Source organism: Entelurus aequoreus, linkage group LG05 (assembly GCF_033978785.1).
Source record: "Entelurus aequoreus isolate RoL-2023_Sb linkage group LG05, RoL_Eaeq_v1.1, whole genome shotgun sequence".
NCBI classification, from domain to species: domain Eukaryota; kingdom Metazoa; phylum Chordata; class Actinopteri; order Syngnathiformes; family Syngnathidae; genus Entelurus; species Entelurus aequoreus.
The window spans coordinates 68,290,356-68,312,993 of record NC_084735.1 but is presented as its reverse complement, the minus strand read 5'-3'; the positions used below and the strand labels follow the sequence as shown (position 1 = coordinate 68,312,993).

The 22,638-nt window shown below is 38.1% G+C and overlaps 1 protein-coding gene across 4 annotated transcripts in view; it reads right to left on the bottom strand.

Moving 5' to 3' along the window:
- Positions 1-22,638, bottom strand: part of gabrg2 (gamma-aminobutyric acid type A receptor subunit gamma2) — a 117,018-nt gene that overhangs the window by 17,449 nt on the left and 76,931 nt on the right. The gene's annotated exons all lie outside the window — the stretch shown is intronic.

Below are 22,638 nucleotides of genomic sequence, written 5' to 3'. Positions count from 1 at the left end.
GAGTTGCAAGCAGGACCCAATTTTAAAGTCAGGTTAGCACTGCTGTGCAGGTTCTTTGTTTGCTTCCAGTTTGAAGCCGCTTTGAACAGATAACCTACATGGAAATTAGACCTGCAACAATTCATCTATTTGTATTTTGTTGCTTCGAGGATTCTTTGATTTTATATATTAGTATACATTTATGAAATCCAGACCACAGAGAATCCCTAGAAATTAAAATATGTGGACATGGTGTGTACATGAGTCGTGACCCACGGTGATGTGTCACATTGCGAGTACTGTGGCGTGTTAGTGATGTGCAATACCACTGATTTTCTTTTTGATCCGATTCAAATTCAGGCTGGTATTAGCGATACCGATCCGATACTGATACTTTATGCAAACATTACTAATGTGTCTGGTAAAAACTAAAAAGTAGTTTCTTTCAAGTGTTCCTGCTCTTAGGGAATCATTTTCAAGCGATATAAAATTGCAAGGCGGAACTGATGTTGAACTTGGTGAAAAAAGTTTCAGAACCACTGATTTTGACAATTATCACCCAAGAAAATATCACTGATCTATAGTTTGTTAAAAACACAACCCCCAACCCCCCCAAAAAATACACTTTTAATGCTAGTGTACAATGCATGAAAAAATGTGTGCATGGTTATGGTCATATGACAAAACTAACTAATTTAATTCTATATTGTGTGTAGCTATGCTGTGCATAGTAATTGGCGTCTTGGCCACTGTCCCGTATAAATATAGCAACCAGTGTTAAAACTAACCTATATTTATCTCACATGGCTGTCTTTCTTTAAGTGTTAGCTTAAACAATGACAAATCTGCTCCTTTGGGTTGTTAAGTTGTGCAATTAATAGCTGAACATCAACTGAACATTGATTAAAGTGCACTGTACAAGTATGTGTAAGGGCGGGTAAGCTCGGCTCAGCTCGCGTCATCATCGCCTACTACAAAAGTAGTTTGTTGTTTAGTAAGTATTTATTTTCGGACATGCAGTATAGTAAGCAGTCTTGCTCCTGCTCTACCGTATTTAATAGTAACAGTAAACCAGTACAATATGACTCATTTCGAAATACTTTGTATTAGCTTCTGCCTACTTACTGTTGCGAAAATGTCCCGATGGTTAGTCTGCAGATGGAGCTTCAAGTTTGTTGTATTTTTGCATAAGAAAAGCGAGCCATGGGGTTTACAAGTTGTTTTGTTGTCTACTGTGGCACAGGGAATGTGCGTCCATGTGTCTTCTCTTCTCTTTCCTCCCGGTTTAGAAGACATATTGTATTGATGTCTTGATTTTCCGGGTGAAAAACTAAAACAACAATTGTTTCGCAAAGATGTTCTGATTGGATACCCTTTGTGCTTTTCCACCCGCCCTTGCAACCGTGATTGGATATGTTGTCCTACCTGCTTGAAGATTAAATTAAATATGATTGGATTTAGTCTCTGTCAACATTTTCGTCTTGTTTTATTTCGTTGAATAAACTGTCAATTTTGTCATTGTTTAAGTCAACGTGCTTTTGCTTTCATTCAAGGTAAAATAGGTCATTGATAACATTTTTAGTCAACAAAATGAACAATGCTTTTACCATACTTGCCAACCCTCCCGTTTTTAGCGTGAGAATCCCGGTATTCAGCGCCTCTCCCGACAACCTCCCGGTATTCAGCCGGAGCTGGAGGCCACGCCCCCTCCAGCTCAATGCGGACCTGAGACTGAGTGGGGACAGCCTGTTCTCACGTCCGCTTTCCCACAATATAAACAGCTTGCCTGCCCAATGACGTCATAACATCTAGGGCTTTTAGAGAGTAGAGTGCACAACTGCGCACACAACAAGGAGACGAAGCAGAAGAACGAGGAAATTACAGACATGGCGACGCCGTCGACGAGCAAGATGAAGAAATACGCTTGCAAGTTCCAAAACAAATGGAAACAAGAATTTCAGTTCATCCAGGACAGTTTGAAGGGGAAGGTGTATGTTGCCTGTAAATTTTGTAGAACAGACTTCTCCATTGAACACGGTGGCCAAAATGATATACTCATCATGAACGGAGAAGTTTTTAATTTAATTGAAGTATTTATTTCAAACCTGCACAGTACAACAAAACACTTTTTTTATTTATTTTTTTACATTTTGGCAGAGACATTTATGCAAGGCTTGAAAAGGGGTTGGATGAAGCAGATGCTTATAATATCCCAACCCCTCTCACTCATTCCACATTTAACATAAACAATATAATACAAGAACAATACTATACAAACAAAAACAAGAAGAGCTCCTGTACACTAACAATACAATAGTACCACTGTTACTTTGAGACAAGACAAGACAAAACACACACACACACACACCTCTCTCCCATCGCTCTGTGCTGAGGGCATCACTCTCTTTCCTCCTCGTACTTCTTCAGTATTTCTTTTTTAAACAGTCTTTTAAGTTGAATCATGTTAGAACACGTTTTTAACTCTTCCCCTAAGTTGTTCCACAGACTGACTCCACGCACTGAAATGCACATTGACTTTAAAGTTGTTCTAAATTTAGGCAAATATAATTTGTTGTTTCCTCCTAGACTGTACCTATGGTGAGCATCTCTATCCTGGAATAGGTTCTGTATATTGGATGGTAGAGAGTTTTGGGATGCCCTAAACATAATTTGAGCAGTTTTAAATTTGATCACATCGTGCAGTTTAAGTTGCTTTAACTCCACGAATAGTGGATTTGAATGATGTCTGTAGTGAACATTGGACACAACCCTAATGGCCTTTTTCTGCAGAGTGACTAAAGGCTGTAGATGGGATTTATAACAATTTCCCCAGACTTCAACACAATAATTTAAATACAACATAATAAATGAATGGTACAATAACAGCAGAGCATTGGTGTTCAATAAATGACATGATCTCCTCATCATTCCAACACATTTAGCAACCTTTGTCCTCAAGTAACTTATATGAGGCTTCCATGATATATTTTCATCTATTACCACTCCTAATAATTAATTTTGTTGAACATAATCTATTGGTGTATCATCAATAACAATCCTGATGGGTATATTACTTTTTCGATTGCTAAAGAGCATGATTTTGATCTTCTTTACATTCAGAGACAATTTGTTGGTATTAAACCAAGTTTTTAACTTTATCATCTCCTCAGTTACAGAGGCCAGAAGTTGCTTCATGTCGTCACCTGCACATGTAATGGTTGTATCGTCAGCAAAGAGGATGAACTCCAGCAGTGTTGATACTTTACATATTTCATTGATATACATTATAAATAGTGTGGGTCCTAGTATGGACTCCTGGGGGACTCCACAGGTTATGTTCATGAGTGTAGATTGGTATTGGTCGATCTGAACAATCCGCTGTCTCTCATTCAAGTAGCTCTTCAGCCATTTCCCTGCCACTCCCCTTATGCCATAGTTTTCCAGTTTATTTACCAAAATCTGGTGGTCAATGGTATCGAAAGCCTTTTGCAGGTCAATAAAAATTCCTATAACAAATGTATTCTTCTCGATACCATTAGTAATGTTTTCTATTAAATCACTTAAAGCTAATGAAGTTGACCTATTTTGACGGAACCCATATTGACAATCAGATAATAATTTGTGCTTTTCAATGAAGCCACGAAGTCTATTATCAAATAATTTTTCCAATATTTTTGACAACTGTGGCAGAAGGGAGACGGGCCGGTAATTTGTGAAGTGGTGTTTGTCTCCAGATTTGAAGATGGGGATGACTTTTGAGAGTTTCATTTGTGAAGGAAATTGTCCAAGTTGAAAAGATAAATTGCAGATGTATGTGAATGGTTTGATGATTTCTTCCGCTACATTCCGGACAGTCCTCATGTCGAGGTCATAAATGTCACGTGATGTTTTGTTCTTGCTTTTCTGAATAACCTCCAATACTTCCTTTTCAACAGTCGGAGTAAGGAACATTCAGTAAGGATTTTTTTCAATAAATTCCGTGGGCTGTTCATCATTTATTGGGATTTTTTTTGCCAGCTCAGGCCCAATATTAATAAAAAACATATTGAAGCCATCAGTAATCATTTTCTTGTCACTTATGATTTGGTCGTTCTCAACAAAAAGCTCTGGATAACAAGGACTGTTTGAACCATGCCCAATAATTGTATTTAATACCTTCCAAATTCCCTTTATATCATTTTTCTTTTGGATTAATAGTTTGGTGGTGTATTCTTTTCTGCTTGCTCTTAATATGCTGGTTAATTTATTTTCATATGTTTTGTACTTTTGTTCTGTTTCTATGGTTTGATGCCTAAAAAAAGTCCTATATAAATAATTTTTCTTTTTGCAAGCGTTTGCAAGCCCCTTGGTTATCCATGGAGTTTTTGTGGAGTTAGTTATAGTGCATTTTTTGATGGGGCAGTGTGTATCATAAAGTGAGAAACAAATGTCATGAAATAAATTATAAGCTGCATTTATATCTGACGTTTGAAAAACAGAATCCCAGTTTTGTTTCGCTAAATCATTCTTAAGTGCTGTTAATGATCATTCTGTTGTGGTTCTTCGATAATAGTCACTATTTACAGGTTTGGATGTTCTGCAGTTAATATTGTACACCATGAACACTGGTAAATGATCACTGACGTCACTCACTAACAAGCCTCCAGTTACAGTCTGTTCTACAATGTTACAAAATATGTTGTCAATAAGTGTGGTGCTGTGTGTTGTGATTCTTGTGGGTCGTGTGATCAATGGGAATAAGCCCATGGAGAACATGGTGTCAATACATTTTGCTGTGTGTTTGTGTTTATTAGGATTCAAAAGGTTGATATTAAAGTCACCACATACTATATATTTTTTGTTTGTCTTAAATAATTGTTCCATCCATTCATTAAATATTTTCAAGTCGGATCCTGGTGTCCTATAAACGCAGCTTACAATAATGTGTTTCCTATTTGAAAATGATAATTCCACAGTGACGCATTCGAAGAGTTCCTCAACAGCTAAACACATATCATTTACAATACTACAGCTGATATTTTTGTCCACATACAGAGCCACACCTCTCTTATTTTTACGGTTGGTACAAAAGATTTCATACCCATTTAATTCAAACTCATTACTTGTATTCTCATTCATCCATGTCTCTGAAACACCTATAATATTAAATGGAGATTTGAATTGATTCAAATAGTCCTGGATATCATCAAAATGAGAGTATAGACTCCTGCTATTAAAATGTACTAGAGATATGTTATTATCTTGCATAAATGTTTTATCAAATGTGACGTCAGTATAATATAAACAATCATTGTTGGTGTTTTGAGGAGCATTTCTATCTGGATCCATTTCGCTCATAAATCTTTGTGATTTGTAGTTGATGTGGTCTGAGAAACTGATCGATTCCAAATTGTGGGAGTTTATCAAGTCTTCATTCTCCTCTATATTAGAGGAAAATTCACTATCAGAACTATGCATATAAAGTTATTTCAGAGTCATGAAAAGAAGAAGAGGGTGTGTGATCATGGTCAGATAAATAATTACTCTGTTCATGAAACATAAACAAGAGAAGAGGGCATATGGTCAAGGACTGTGGGCCACAGACACACAACACAAACATGCACACAACAACTGGACCATTCAAGCAAACACATAAACAACCTCTCATCCACACACACAAAAACATACACTCACACACTGCAGGCAATAAAATAAACATGGAACAACAAAAAAACAAAAAGCTCCCCCCAAAAGCTTCTAAATATCCGATCGCAAAAGTAAAAAACTAAATAAGTAATTTTAACAAAAAAAAAAAAATATATATATATATATATATATATTATATATGTATGAGGCGTGGTAAGTATCACATATTTAATATGGAACAACTTCAAAATGCAAAAAATAGTTTCCTAAATAATTCCCATTCATCACACCATTTTCGTAATTAGGTTCGGATAACAAACAGAAAAAGCAAACAATAAAACTCTTAAATATCTTCTATGTGTACAAAATAATATTGTGGTTTAGTAAAAAAAAGAAAAAACAGAAAAAGAAAAACAGTCACGTGGCAACATGACGCGTCAACGACTCAGGAAGTAAACAGATCCATGCCTGTCTCCAGCACAGAAGCACAACGATGAAAAAGTCTCACTGAAGAAAATCAAACAAAAAGGCTCCCAAGTTCAGTGGAGTTTACGAGGCTGCAGAGATGAACTTTTCAGCCTCTGCTGAATTGTCAAAAAAGTGTTGTTGGGAGCCTTTGGATAGTTTGATTGTTGCTGGATAGATGAGAAAGGCTTCAAAGCCAGCTTTTCGAGCGCTGTACATAGTGGAATAGCAGGGTCGTCTCAGCTTGGCCGTCGCGTCACTGTAATCCGGGGCAAAGCGAACGGAGTTCCCAGAGAGCTGAAGAGGAACTTTCCGAGCCTCCTTCAAGATGCGGTCCCTATCCGTGTACAGCAGACACTTCACAATCATCGCCCTCGGACGGGGAGATTGGCGCGGGGGGCCGATGCGATGAGCCCGGAGGATTTGCAGCCAAGGCAGGGAACCACTTGGGGATGTTGGCGGACAGGTAAAACAGCGCGTTATTTCCTTCTTCGCCTTCTTTAATATTGATTATTCTGATGTTATCCCTCCTGCTTCTGTCCTCGAGATCTATCATTTTTTTCTCAATCTTCGTGAGCTTGCTGGTGAAATTGAGCATAGCGTCCTCATTGCTCTGGACACGTGTTTCAATGGAAGACACTTCATTGCGGACAGATTCTATGTCGGCAGCGTGCTTGGATAAAGTATCTTGAATTGAGCCAAGTTGATCCTCCAATCGCTGAAATCGCTTTTGGGATCTATCCTCAGCCTCATTAAAAAATTTCCTGAATAAAGTCTCAAGATAGGACTCAGTGACGACAGGTGTTTGAGACGAGGACGATCCTGACTCCATTGTTGCCTTTTTCATCAAACTTTTGTAACGGGTGTGCAACAAATAAAGAAATCGTTGTTCATAAAAGAAAAAGTTATGGCAGAAATCCAAGTAGCTTAGAGTTTTTTTTAGAGCATGTACAGGGGAGCTTCAGTTTCAGACGTGCTCTACTCCGCCATGTCTAATATTTAGGATCGTTCTTATTGAGGCTTATCAGGACAAGTTAAACAGGACAATACTGCCATCTAATGGATAGTATTTTTTTTTCCCTCTATGTAAATAAAATATATATATATATATATATATGAAATACTCGAGTTGGTGAATTCTAGCTGTAAATAACCACCCCCCCCCCTTATAGATATATATATATATATATATATATATATATATATATATATATATATATATATATATATATATATATATATATATATATATATATATATATATGAAATACTCGAGTTGGTAAATTCTAGCTGTAAATAACCCCCCCCCACACACCCCACCTACCTCCCGATAATGGAGGTCTCAAGGTTGGCAAGTATGGCTTTTACCGACCAGTTCCTCCAACTAAGACGTTGTTTTTTCCAGGTTTGAAGAATTTAAGTGTGTGAGCTATAGCTCTGCCCACCTCTGTGCATGGAGGAGGAGGAGGGTCACACAGAGCTCTGCAGCACACACAGAGTGATCAATTACACTTCTGCGTCAATCACTTGTCCATTTGGTTACGGTTATTTCGAACATGCTACACAGATGCGCACAAATTTTACTCGAGTTTGATCAACTTTGGATGGATTTGTTTTGGAGCATAATGCAAATAAAGGGTTAAAATCTGTATTCACATGTGTGCTCCTTTTTTCTTTTAAAACTCGCACAACCTATTTTTTGCCGCAAATGCGAGTAAATTGCTTGCACTGTACAGCCCTGTAAGTGTTTATATATATGTTTATACTGTATGTATGTGTGCTCGTGCGTGCATGCATGTGTATGTGGTGTATATTTGTATATACAGTATGTATATAAGTTTCTATTTGTATATACAGTATGCATGTGTACATATACAGTATATGTGTATATATGTATATATAATATGTATGTGTATGTGTGTATATACACACATTGTGGCACCTGATTCTCACCAAGACAGGAGTGGGTTTGCAAAAAGCCGAAAATGGCATTTATTGCACAAGTCTTTGTAGGAAAGGCAGGGTGTGGAAGTATCAAACTTAAAGCGTCCATTAACCAACATAAATATATCCCATCCGGGGCTCTCAATTCTTCACACAGCACACTTCTTTACATGTCATAGGTAATTGCCTATCAAACAAGAGAAAACATAATATCAGAAAACATTTCCCTAATAATGTCATTAATGGGGAAATAGTGGATGTCTCACTTACCGCCTGATGCACCTGCCTTGACACAGAAGAGAGCCAGACCTGAATGAGGCAGAGTTAAGAACAGTTTGTAGCTGGGCCCCACCTGGCCGCACAGCTGGTGGCACTTCAGGCTGATTGAGCAGGTACAGGGGAATGTACCGCCCCTCGATGATGCGGCCAAGGCTGGGGCGTTGTCCACTGTGTTCCACTCTGCCTCCATGCCCTGGCTTCTCCCCTGTGAGGTGCCTACCTGTCAGGCGTTGCCTGAGTGAGACTCCACAACATGTATATACACAGTTTATATGAATGTTTATTTGTATAAAAATGCCAATATTTTCAACACAGACTGAATGATTGAGCACAGCATAGTGTGCTGCTACGCTTGCGTATTACGCACCTAGATGGTGTGTGGAAGAGAAAGTAGTTCTCACCAATCGCGTTTCATTTAGACAAGATCACAATGATTTTCTTTACTTTACACTGTGTTGTTGTTAATGATACACAATATCGTAAATAACTAAAGTATCAAAAGCATCAATATTTTGATTTGGGAATCGGAAGGAGACAAGATAAGCTGTCAAAGGTTTGCAATCATTCAAAACTGAAACAGACAGAGATTGTGGTGAAATGTTTGCATTGTCACCTGAATTTTGCGAAGCGAATCAAATTACGCATTGAAAATCAAGGAAATCATGTTGAAAATATTATTTATCAACATTATAATAGTTTTCTTTTAAAAAATATGTGTTTTTAACCATGAACCCAGACTTTGTGGACACCCTGTATTGTTGTGTTCTGTATTAAAAGTCACGGGTGAATAAAGACAGAATCTACTATCCCATATAGAACAGGAGAGTTAACCAAGATTCCAAAAGTATTCCAACTATGCTTTCCAGCCTTGTCAGCAAATCAATGCTTTAGTTACTTTGGACGTTATCAGACTTCCAGTCTGTACCTGTCTGGTTCTCTTAGTTAAATAGCAGCTCAGTGTTGGCTCCCAGCTCAGTCAGTTGTCTGCTAATTGATTAGCATCAAACTGTTAACAGTGTCGGAAACCTCTGCTGGCCTCTCGCTCTGGCTTGTAACCTGCAGGGCACAAGAACCCCCTGTCTCAGCCATATTTGTGTGTGTGTGTGTGTGTGTGTGTGTGTGTGTGTGTTCTTGTGGTTAGCGGCTCTTCACAATAGACTGGCTGCAGCTGGGCTACGAACAGCTGGCTAATAATTTTCCTCATGAGAAAGGGCACACCACAGTTTATCGCGAAACCGCCGACATCTGTGTGTTCTTGCGCTAATGAACGACAGACAAGAGGAAGGAGACCGTCCGTGTTTATTATTTTCGCCCGCCATCGGATGCCAGCGAGTCCTTGTAGCATCTGGAAGGGGACTAAATGCGCAGGAGACACCCCGGCATGCACCACTGTTCACCCAGCCATTAAAAGTATGATTTGATAAAGTGTTGTGACCCTTGCAGCACAGCCATTAAGTGTTCAAATCAGCATGTGTGTTTTCTGCTGATGCATGCTGGTGTGTGGCAAGACTCAAGGGTCCGACAGATTTCACGTTTTATTAGCATTACATTGGCATCCAAGCTGGTTAATACATACAGTGTGTCCCAGCAGCACAAAGCTGACTTCTTAGAACGATGGTTTCTGACTAAAAAAGAGTCTCCCGCCATATGCTCGCCATTCACCAATTTCATTACAGGCCACGGCACTTGCCAAGAGGACTTTTTGTGGAAGCGTTATTGACCCATGCCCTCCTCTGTGGCAAGCTGATGTATCTGTATCAGCCCGGCTGCCATTAGAGCCACAGGACTAATGCATTAGTTTGTTAATCACTTCCTGATTGCACTTAAAACACAATGGAGTCAAGTCTCTCATTGGCTGTGTGTGGATGATAGTTTGTAAGATGTTCGGTGCCTACTGAAAGGGATTGTTCTTATGTACTATATAACACAGTTATGGCTTTATACAGACACGAATGACTGAATGTTAATTAATGTTAGCTTACCAGCATCATTGTGTGAATGAGGACTGAATGAATAATAGGTTGGACTTTTTGGAAAAAAAGGTGCTATACTGTATATAACATGTATGATCATAAAACAGGAGTTTACCTAGAAACATATTTTCTTATATTAAGGATCTCAACAGTTAACACTGATAAGAAGAGTAAGAGCTTTTCTCCCTGTCACTCACACACTGCCACAACAGCTGGAAAAAAGTGTCTCAAAGAATGGGAGTTAGCAAAAACAATGATGCTACTTAGGACTCACCATTATATGTTATGTAGACCACAAGGAAGTGTTTTGAATGTAGAAAAAAACATAATATGACCCCTTTGATGCACCTTATAACCCGCCTTTTGTATGAAAATAAACCTAAATGTAGGTCCAAAAAATATGGTGTCTTTCACAGCCCACCCCCCAACATCTGACCGTGACGACACAAACATTTTAAAGTATACATGATAAAACATTTAATATATATATTCTGTGACAACCTCCCTAAAGTTTTGTATTTAATCACAAATTATTAAGCAGCTATAATGCTCCAAACATGGCACAGTGCTTTGCATGCTAGTGTATTTATATGGGTGTAATTTCCAATGATGTATGATGTTTGGACATGTTTTATAATGAGTTCAATGAGCAGGTTTTGTGTTATGTAGACCAGTCATTTTCAACCAGTGTGCCGCGGCACACTAGTGTGCCGTGAGAGGTCGTCAGGTGTGCCGTGAGAAATTATTTAATATCTCCTAATTAACCATTGTCGGGTGACCGTGCTATAATAAAGTGCGGCAGATAATGTAATACTCATCTATTTCAGCAGGTGGCAGCAGAGGGCGATAAATACCTGTAAAGACAATCGCGTTAGCCTGCGCATCACGTGACAGTGACAGTTTGGGATCACAGCAAGAGGAGGCGAGCAAGTGACAGTGATGGAGAAGTTTTTGAGAAGGGAAAATGCAAATGGCGAACAGGGTCCTGGACAAAGTTTTCAAGTTTATTCACAATACTATAGAACAATTACAATATTAGTGAATATCATTTAAAGATATCGGTAAGTGAAAAGGTCCCCCAAATAAGCTAGAAGAAGCTTTTGACAGGGGGTCCAAAGGACAGTATATACATGGAATGATGAAAAATGGTAGCAAGCACAACAACAACAAAAAAAAACAACAACGCTATATGATAAACACAAGATAATAATACTAAAGCATGCATACACATACACACATACATTCATTCGACCATGCAAAACCCAACAGTAGTCAACCCCACATGAGGCATTAGAGATAGGTGGTTAATAGGTAAGTTTTCAGTTTCTTTTTGAAGTTGGGGAATGGATACAGCATCTTGGGGCTCTCATTAAGCCGGTTCCAAATCTTAGGTCCCCTGCATACAACACTTCGATCGGTACAAGCCAGTAGACGATGTTTACCTGATATCAGATCTAAGTTACGAGTGCTGTGGGCATGCTGGGGATGGTAGATAGGAACCAAGCTACAGAGCCTAAGATTCAGCCTGTGGATGACTTGATAGGTTAAACAAGCATTTTGATAAATATTGAACTCTGTCAGTCTTAAAAGATGATAATTATGAAATAAATGCTCTGTTTATTAAATTAAAAACATTAAAACTGCACGATCTTGTTGACCTCAACACTGCTATTGTGACGTACAAAGCTCATAACCACATGCTGCCTGGGTGTCTACAGGAGAGGTTTAAACCCAGAGAGAATCCCTATGACCTCAGAGGTTCAGCTGTCTTCCAGAAAGCTAAGATAAGAACAAGCTTAAAAAGTAGATGTGTTTCTGTCAGGGGGGTTCAACTGTGGAACAGCTTGGATTATTCCTTAAAATGTTCCAGTTCTATTCACACATTTAAAAAACACTTTAAGACCAATGTCTTGAAAAAATATATCACTCTAGAATCAACACAGTAGTTAATACTATGATCAATGTTAATTCAAATACTAAATGTGGGTTATAAATAATAATGGAAGTACAATTGTTTGTATATAGTATATAAATTGGTACAAAGGTTTAACATGTCTACAAGGATATTTCACATGCCTTTACTGTGTATATAATTGAACTGTGTTTATGTTATGTATAATGTGTATTTATAATATGTTGTACAATGGACATTCAATAATTTTCGGAAGTTTATTTTGTACTTGACATTGTTTATAGGGTTAGGCGCAATAAGTGTTCAACTTCAGCCTAAACCCTTTCGGTCTGCAACATTTTCATTTTCAATTTAAGAATGTACAACTGTTTGTTTATTTTGTTGACGATTGACCGAAGAATAATAAACTTGAAACTTGAAACTTGAAATAGATGTCGAGTGGGGGCATTCAACTTGGACCATGACAGGGCCCGTATGATTTTCTTTTGCATAGATTCTAATTTGTGAAGGTAGGTAGGGAAGGTTTTACACCAGATGACACTACAGTAGTTTAGATGTGGTTCAAAAAGAGTTTTATATAGGGTAAGTAGAGCATACAGAGGAAGATAATGACGAAAGTGAAAGAACAGGCCAACCTATTTGGATAATTTGTTTAACAGATGGCTAATGTGACATTTGAAATTGAGATATTTGTCAATGATGACCCCCGGGAATTTTGTGGAATACACTCTCTGTATTTTCCTGCCCATTGATGTTAACATGGCAGTGCACAGTATTTGTCCGGTTTTTATTAGAATGAAATAAAATAAAATTTGTTTTATTAACATTAAGTGAGAGCTTATTGCATTTGAACCAGGAATCCACTTTCACAAGCTCTGAATTGACAGTTACTTGTAGATCGTGGAGGCTCCTGTGTGAGGTAAACAAATGTGTATCATCAGCAAAAATTATTTTATGAAAAGTTTCGGAGGAGTTTACAAAATCATTTATATATAGGATAAAAAGGAGAGGCCCCAAGATGGATCCCTGGGGAACCCCATAATTGATGGTCAAACAGGGTGAATTGTGATCATTGACGAATACACATTGTTGCCTTCCGTATAGGTAAGAACGAAACCAATCAAGAGGTACCCCTCTGACACCATAGTGGTATAGCTCATATAATAAAATCTCAAAGTCTATTGTGTCAAAGGCCTTGGACAGATCCAAAAAAATACCAATACCACATTTTCCTTCTTCGATACCTTTTCCAAGAGGTCGAGTATATACAGGTGGTACTTTTTTTACGAAAACCATATAGGGAGGGGACAAGGATATCTAGTTTTTCTAGTCAAAATTCTGACCCAGATGAAGGCTCTAGTATGAGTGGTCTACAAAATAAAAAAAGACGGTGAGCTCGAGGCAATAAAGCGAAAGCTATCTTTCATTTGGATTGACTTTCACCGGGGATGCGACAGCACCGACTCCGCAGTGCTTGGTGTGTGGTGAGAAGCTATCCAATAGCGCCATGGTGCCAAGCAAGCTTAAACGCCATCTCCAAACGAAACACCCCGATGGACTATTTTGTACGCTTACGTACAAACAATGAGAAACAGGCAACTTTTCTGAGAAAAACCACAAAGGTAAACAAGAGAGCCCTCAAAGCTTGCTACCTTGTTGTTGAACTCGTAGCTAAATCAAAAAAGTCCCACACTGTGGCAGAAACATTAATACTGCGAGCTTGTAAAGCCATTGTAATAGTAGTGAGTATAAATACATTTAGAAAATTATAATATTAACTATATGTATTGTGTCATTTTGGTTGGTGGTGTGCCGCAGGATTTTGTAAATGTACAAAGTGTGCCACGGCTTAAAAAAGGTTGAAAATCACTGATGTAGACCATGTGTAGAATCTTTGTGTTGGTTATTGTTTATATGCACAATGAGTGGAAAAAGTTAATTGGAGCGGGTCATATAATTTAATGCTGTGCTCAGTAGACTTTAAAAAAACAAAACTTATGGTCATTAACCATATGTACTAACATTGAACACAAGATGTCGACAGATATACAGCGAGTAGGCTGACAGGTAATTAAAATAGAACTCGAGACACATCACCGGCCATAATTCTTATTTATCTTGTGACGTCTCGTGGGCCTGACTGACCAGACAGACCCACTGGCCGTAGTTTGGATACCCCTGCTCTAATGTGTGTCTATGGTCACTAATAACAGATGGAAAGGATGGCGCTTGAAAGAGAACTTATGGAAGGCTTTACTGTGCAAGAGGAAATTAATAAATTAATATTTTTTGTACAGTGTTTTTGGTTCAATTTTGTTTTAGTTAGGCTTTGTAAATTTTTACACGGTCTGGATCGCAATGAACATGTCTCACAATCGAACACCCCCTCTTATCTGTGGTCTTGTTTACACTCCGCAGACCTATGACAAACATAATGAAGCAGTCATACGTGAGGCCGTGATCTCACAGCCTTTCACATACATTCCACACCGCCCACAACTTCAGATGTATCCCTAGCTGTCTCTTATACAGTATAATCATCTGATCTAAAGGGCTAATTTCTCCACGAAGACAGCACGCTGGAGTGAAGGTGTCCTATGCAATACCTTGTAATGCCCATCGCTAATAAAAATCACTTATCATCCATCGCTGTAATTACATTGCTTTTAAGTCAATCACTATCTAGCTAAAATGGAACAAAATTGCTGACCCAAAAAAGACAAATACAGACAGCAGCACAGACTACCTATTTTTTTTGTTTGTTTTATTGAAGATTCAACATTTACTACAAGCTGATGTAATCTACGGAAAGCAATACAAAACTTGGCGGCCATGATCAATCATCAGAAATCAGCCCTTTATTGTTCGAAGCCTGGGGGGCAACACATTTAACAGAATCAGAACCAGGGCGGTGGGAAGGAAGGAACAATAATTCTTCATGCCTGAACATATAAAAAAAAATGTTTAATTATTATACCAAAATACTTTTTTTTTTAGTCTGAGGTAGATAGTGGAGTATATTTGTGTGGAAGAGCCAACTGGGAATGAAACCTGGCATTGCTGACCATGAAATAGAAAATAGTGTGTCAGTCACATGAGAATATCATATCCTCATTCTGCTGACAGACAGGCTGTAAATTGGTGAAGATATGGACGGGCAGCAGAGACCTGAGGCACATGCTAGCCATCCACTGAGAGGTGGCTGACAGACCATCCTCTTGGATATAAGAGGTGACAGCGTATGCTTATGTGCATGTTTGACTGAAAGACAGGAAGCTTGCTAATGACCGCCGTCGTGTCATGGCTACATGCCAGGGTCAACGATACTTAGCCACAATGTTGGCTCATTGCTTTTTTGGTGACATGACAAACTGCAGTGTGCGAGTGATTAAGTGTTTACCATGGCGCTGGATAGTAGCTATTCTTATACCAGCCAGTGGGTGGCATGACCACAATGTCATATCATCCTTTGTTTTGTTGTGTTTTATCCACTAACAACACACCTAATAAATCTGTAAGATTTAAAAATTACAACCTTGAATGTTGAACACAATGGGATTTTATTTTATTTTTGAAACCTATTATTACCAATTGAAATAATACATTCAAGTGTAAAACGGTATTTAGTATACGACATTTAACTTTAAGGTGTAACATTGCAGGAAGTGGAAATGGAGCATTGCTGAAGGCGAGCTGCACCTCAAATATTCCACCTTATTTTTAACATTTGTAACCATTCTAAAAAGAAGATAACGACTATATCAAAACAAAATTAATTATTAAAAAATGATGCAATATGATGGGGGCATGGATTTTCAGAAAAAATGGTTACAAATGAAAGCTGAAACTGAAAGTGAGTTCCACTTCATGCATCACACTTGTGTAACTGTGTAGACGAGCTCCTCCCCCTTTGCTTCAGGCTACGAGGAAACTCAAAAAAAGATAGGACAAAGTATTATTTTCATTTTCATTTCAACTGCATTACATCGACGAGCAACATGCAGTGACATCGATGCTGCCAAAAAGCAGCTACATCGAATGGAGAGTGTACAGGTGTACCTAATGTTGTGACCGGGGAAATCTATAGGTTTATCAAGTTTATTTCCGACTGTAAAAGGAAAAATAATAGCGGCGTCGACTTCAAAATATATATTTAAACAGTGTACATTTTCTAAAGAAGCATTATGATTAGGGATGTCCGATAATGGCTTTTTGCCGATATCCGATATTCCGATATTGTCTAACTCTTTAATTACCGATACCGATATCAACCGATACCGATATCAACCGATATATGCAGTCGTGGAATTAACACATTATTATGCCTAATTTGGACAACCAGGTATGGTGAAGATAAGGTACTTTTTAAAAAAAATAGTAAAATAAGATAAATAAATTAAAAACATTTTCTTGAATAAAAAAGAAAGTACAACAATATAAAAACAGTTACATAGAAACTAGTAATGAATGAAAATTAGTAAAATTAACTGTTAAAGGTTAGTGCTATTAGTGGACCAGCAGCACGCACAATCATGTGTGCTTACGGACTGTATCCCTTGCAGACTGTATTGATATATATTGATATATAATGTAGGAACCAGAATATTAATAACAGAAAGAAACAACCCTTTTGTGTGAATGAGTGTAAACGGGGGAGGGAGGTTTTTTGGGTTGGTGCACTAATTGTAAGTGTATCTTGTGTTTTTTATGTTGATTTAATAAAAAAATAATAATAATAAAAAAACAATAAACGATACCGATAATAAAAAAAACCGATATCGATAATTTCCGATATTACATTTTAACGCATATATCGGCCGATAATATCGGCAGGCCGATATTATCGGACATCTCTAATTATGATACTTGTGGAGAGTGTGGAGTGTGGTTTCATTCGCATTCAGGGAACGAGTCCAGAATCCAACATCTTGAAGACATACCAAAAGAACAGGTTTACACCAAAGCATATCCAATACATATCCTGAGGGAACTCTCCTGAAGGAATCAATAAAGTACTATCTATCTATCTATCTATCTATCTATCTATCTATCTATCTATCTATCTATCTATCTATCTATCTATCTATCTATCTATCTATCTATCTATCTATCTATCTATCTATCTATCTATCTATCTATCTATCTATCTATCTATCTATTCTCTAGACCACAAGGAAGTGTTTTTAAAAGGTAGATTAAAATCCTCATATGTCCCTTTTTAAATAAAAAAAAACTTCTCACCACCGTGTGGGAGAAGTGTAGAGTTCGGTGGATTTCATTAACTGTTATACAAGAGTAAAAATAAGTTAAGATGAGTGTCATACAACCAATTAACTGTCAATGCTGACTGTGTGCATGGGAGGTGTGTCTCTTATGTTAAGAACATCAGATCTTTTTGTATTGTTTTTTTTCCCTTATTTATTATTGCTTTAGATACATTGTACTAACCAGCCAGGACAGAGTTGTTCTTACCACTTTTACACTAGTAGTTACAGTTCTATGGTTATCGTCACACTTTTCCAACAACCATACCTTCTGTCTAGCTAAAATGTTCAATTTTCCAACACGATGCAATGCAAAATGTTCTTATAGAATGGATACATTCAATGTGTTCACTCATCTTTTTCTGTGTCTTTTTTTCCAGCTCACCTTATCTAAAAATGGCTTCATTATTTATTTTTCACACACACCAGGCGAGACACGATTCACACCCGTTACGTAAGTGCTTCTTAAATTCAGCGCCAAATCCCTTACTTTCTTGATTAAGCCCGGTCTAATGTACACTTCTGATGTACAATATGCCTGACATATTGACACAACAGATTGGTTTTTATTAAAGAAAGAAAGACATTCAAAATATGTAAAATGAGCCTATAAAAGTAACTCCAACTTAAAATGCATTCTTGGTTTATCGTCATATTCCATCTCGACTTATTCTGTCTTTTCCATACTCTGGCTGCCTTTTAAGTGTTTTATTAGACACAAAGTTATTTTTTATTGCATTGCACCCTTTAATAAATATCCCTTTTGTGCATATTGGAGTGGAATATAAACAGAGTATCCCCTCACAGACATATATAGACAGCTGTACTGATAACACTGCATTTGCATGAAGGCAGGTTAATCCTCTTAGTAAACACAGTCCAAGCTTATATGACTGGAAATTGAATTTGCAAAATTTACCTCTTACAACACTCGCCCCCTCCCCTTTCAGTCCCAATGTGTTATGGTATCTGTGACAGGCATTAGCATAATGTGGTGAGATAAAAACACGCCACACTCGATATACAGCTTCAGAGAGGTAATGGACAACGCTTAAAACATGTGCATGAAGATTCTGCAGGGATTTAAGAAACACAATGACAGGTGGGGGGAAAACCCTCTGTCGGCTTATATAAACCATACGAAGGCTAGGCATGTCTTTGACTAAGGATTCCCATAGTCCAATCCGATTCGTTAGATTACAATTTATGCCGTCGTGTGTTCTTTTTTAAGAGTAAAGCTAATGGGGCTCCCCAAAGATAGACTTTCTCATTGCAACTTTTTCCACCGTCAAGAAAAAGGCTAAAACACTCAGATTTTTGGTTGTGGTTACCGACCTTGAAGCTATTTTATTTGGTACATGGTGAAATTATAAGTGTAACCAGTAGATGGCAATCACACATAAGAGATACATGTAGACTGCAATATGATGGCAGTCACACATAAGAGATACGTGTAAACTGCAATATGACTCAAGTAAACGACACCAAAATTGCACATGTTCCATTAAAAATATAGAACATTACACACAGCGCTCAAAAATCTATCAAAAATGTTTTAGTACGACATTGGTAAGCTATAAAACCGCACCGTTTGATTGATTGTACTGTGCTTCAACATACGAGTATTATTATGGTGCGTGTATAAGGTAAGACATACTATCTGGCGTTGTGTTTTGCGATATTATGCAAAAGCAACTTTTCTTACCTTCTGGTACCTGCTGATATGTATTTGGGATAAGCATAAGTCCTGAAAATTTGCGCACGCCCGCATTTGTAGTTCGTAGTTGATAATAATAATAATAATATTGGATTAGATTTTATATCGCGCTTTTCTATTTTTAGATATTTAAAGCGCTCACAGAGAAGTGGGAACCCATCATTCATTCACACCGGGTGGTGGTAAGCTACATTTGTAGCCACAGCTGCCCTGGGGTAGACTGACGGAAGCGAGGCTGCCAGTTTGCGCCTGCGGCCCCTCCGACCACCACGAATCATTCATTCATCCTTCATTCACCAGTGTGAGCGGCACCGGGGGCAAGGGGGGGCAAGGGTGAAGTGTCCTGCCCAAAGACACAACGGCAGCAATTTGGATGTCAAGAGGCGGGGAGCGAACCTGCAACCCTCAGGTTTCTGACACGGCCGCTCTACCCACTACGCCATATCGCCCCTAAGCTTCTTCTTTTTCTCTATCTTCTTGTTATGGGACATTCATCCTCTGCTGTTGCCATTTCTAATATAAAGTAGTGTAAAGTTCTTACTTACATCTGTCAGTAAACTCGCCATGAAAGCGCTAAAACATACCGGTGTAGTGAGTTTACATTAACCACCCAAGTAACTTTAGTTATTAGAGAGTTCCGGTCGTACGTTTTTTCACAGGACACATTTCCGGCGTTGTTATTGCACTAGTGAGCCACGGATGAGGAGATGCTGCTCTGTTATTGATTTAAGTAAAGTCTGAATGTCATTAAAACAGTTAGCTCCATCTTTTGACACTTCTACTCCCGTCCTTGCACGTTACACCGCTACAACAAAGATGACGGGGAGAAGACACTGACCAAGGTAAGCCACGTAAATAAGACCGCCCACAAAACGGCACATCCTGAAGCGACTGTCAGAAAGAGGCTTCAAGATGATCTGTAAAACATAATCTATGCAACATTTTGACCAAAGAACCACCATTACATGTTATGTAGGAAGTGTTTTCAATTTAGAAAAATAATATATAATATGACCCCTTTAATCGGTGCTCCTTTTGTATGAAAATATATCTGACTAGACCCGCTCATCGGCAGTGTGCCTTACAATCCGGTGCGCCCTATGGTCCGGAAAATACGGTTGTTGAATCTAAGGATTATAAATCGATATAGATTAATCGTTACACCCCATGATTCTGATATATTTAGTGTTTGGCGCAGCCAGACCAGAGCGGGGGGGAATAGGTGTGGAGAATACTTGGCCACTCCATCACATTCATCTTCAGCTTTTTTAAGGTTTGTTTGGGCTTCTTATGTTGAAAAACTACCATACGGCTTAGTTTCCCCAAGGGAGAGGATCAATGTCACAATGGTACGAGAGGGTTCACTCCGGGCATCGCTCTCAGCACCTGAATTCATTTATTCAATAGCACAATTAAATGAACAGAGCAAACACGTCAGTCATTAACAATCTCTGTCTCATTGGGAGGAGATGGGACTTCTAACTTACACACCCTCGCTAGTGAGAAGCATTGTGAGGTAACATAAATGTACTGGGAATATTTCTGCTTCAAACTGAATGAGCAAGATGAGCCCATCAACACCGACGAATGAGCATACAGGTATGTCCAGAATTTGTTGGAATGTGATGGCACCAAAAAAAAAAGACAAAACAAACCATCCAAAACAGTTTTTCCAACTCGGGAAAAAACTGTACTTCAAGATGTTCAATAATGATTTAAATGCAAATTTTGTTAACAGAGATGAAGAGTTCATTTTATTATGTTTGTTAACATATTTAGGATAGTTCAAAGTTCTTGACCTTCCAATCACAATGGTAAAAAAAAAAAGGTTGTTTTAAAGAACTATTGCATTATCAGTATTACATATTACATATACATATTAGTGCTTACTTTGGCCTCAAAATAATGCTGACAACATTTTTGTTTTGTTGGCAATAATTTGTGGGACAATAAATTGTATCGGCCCAGACCTATATACAAGCTATACACTGGCTACTTTAAAGTATATCCACTTCTGCAGTACTGTTCATTGAACAAATATAATAAAATGCTGAATTGTAAGGGGTGTTTTCACCTTTTGTGAGATACTGTGGGTTGTTTGTTAAATATGTATTATTATTTATTACTATTTTAAATATTTTGCTTCTTAAATGTTAACTATCGTGAAACTGTAACTATGGAGGCTTTCAAACAACACGCTATTCCAAACACCTCTAAAAACAACATCTCTGACACAACTGTCCTGTTTTTTGGTGTTGTATGCCCTGTTGTCCTTCACAGTACATGACCTCCATCCATGCCTACCAGCATTCTCAGCCACAAAAAAAACAAAACAAAAAACAAAAAAAACTCAATATTTCCTTCTGCTAGCAAGATCATTTTAATTTTGGAGGCAATGTATTTGTGTGTGTCCTAGATTCAGCCCTCTGAAGCTTGTGCTGCAACTGCAGGCGTGCCGTGTTTGGTGTCGTCAAAGCAGAGAGGAATAAGCACACACATTAAGTTCAATCTGTGTTTTTGCATGTTTGATGTCACTCCAAAAACAACCCGAAATGGATAGCCTACATATAATGTAACGTTAAACGGAGCTTTCATTTTCTCTGAGAAATCTTTTTTTTTCACGACATCCTTTTCATTTTTGTGTCCTGTCCAGCCACATAGGCAAATCATATTGTTGATGTAGATGGCCATATATTTGGCACAGCCAGACTGTAGCAGGAGGGTATAAAAAAAACAAGACAGAAGGGGAAATTGTAACAAAAACAACAACAACAGAACAGCTTCAGCAAATACGATACATAAAAATATGATACCAAAAATTGAAACAAAGACCCAGTAAATGAAATAGATAGTAATAACCCAGAAATGAAAAAGAACATTATTGCACTACGAATGGAGCAATACAAATACCAATATAAATAACACTATTTATAATAAATATTAATAATTACCTCTATTATCGACATTACAATTGCTTCAAATGCAACACTACATAAATGTAATAAATACCTGCATTAAACAAAGAAAGCAGATAAAGAGGGGGGAAGAAAGAGGAGAAGACTATATTAACCTTTTAGATTGTTATGGTAAAAATAGGTTAAGGGGGTTGGGGGAACAACGTTAATATATGTTTGATGAAACGTGATTGTACAGTATGTACGTATATGTTTGTTTGTACAGTGAATGTGCATGTGGGTGTACTGTATGTACCGTGTGAGTATGTAAGCATCTGCGTGCGTATGTATGTATGAATGAATATACGTCTGTTTGTATGCACAATATATTTGTCTCCCAGTATGTGCGGAAGCCAAAGTACTGCCCCAGCCACTCAGAAAGCCCAACCAAAAACAGCAGTTGCGGTGCCCAGGAAACAAGGAACCACCGGCCGCACACAGGCAGGCCGGCCAGTGACAGGACCCCCAGGACTGAGGACCACAATGTCTCCAGTTGCTTTTCCAAAGTGTTAAATTACAGGGTTTT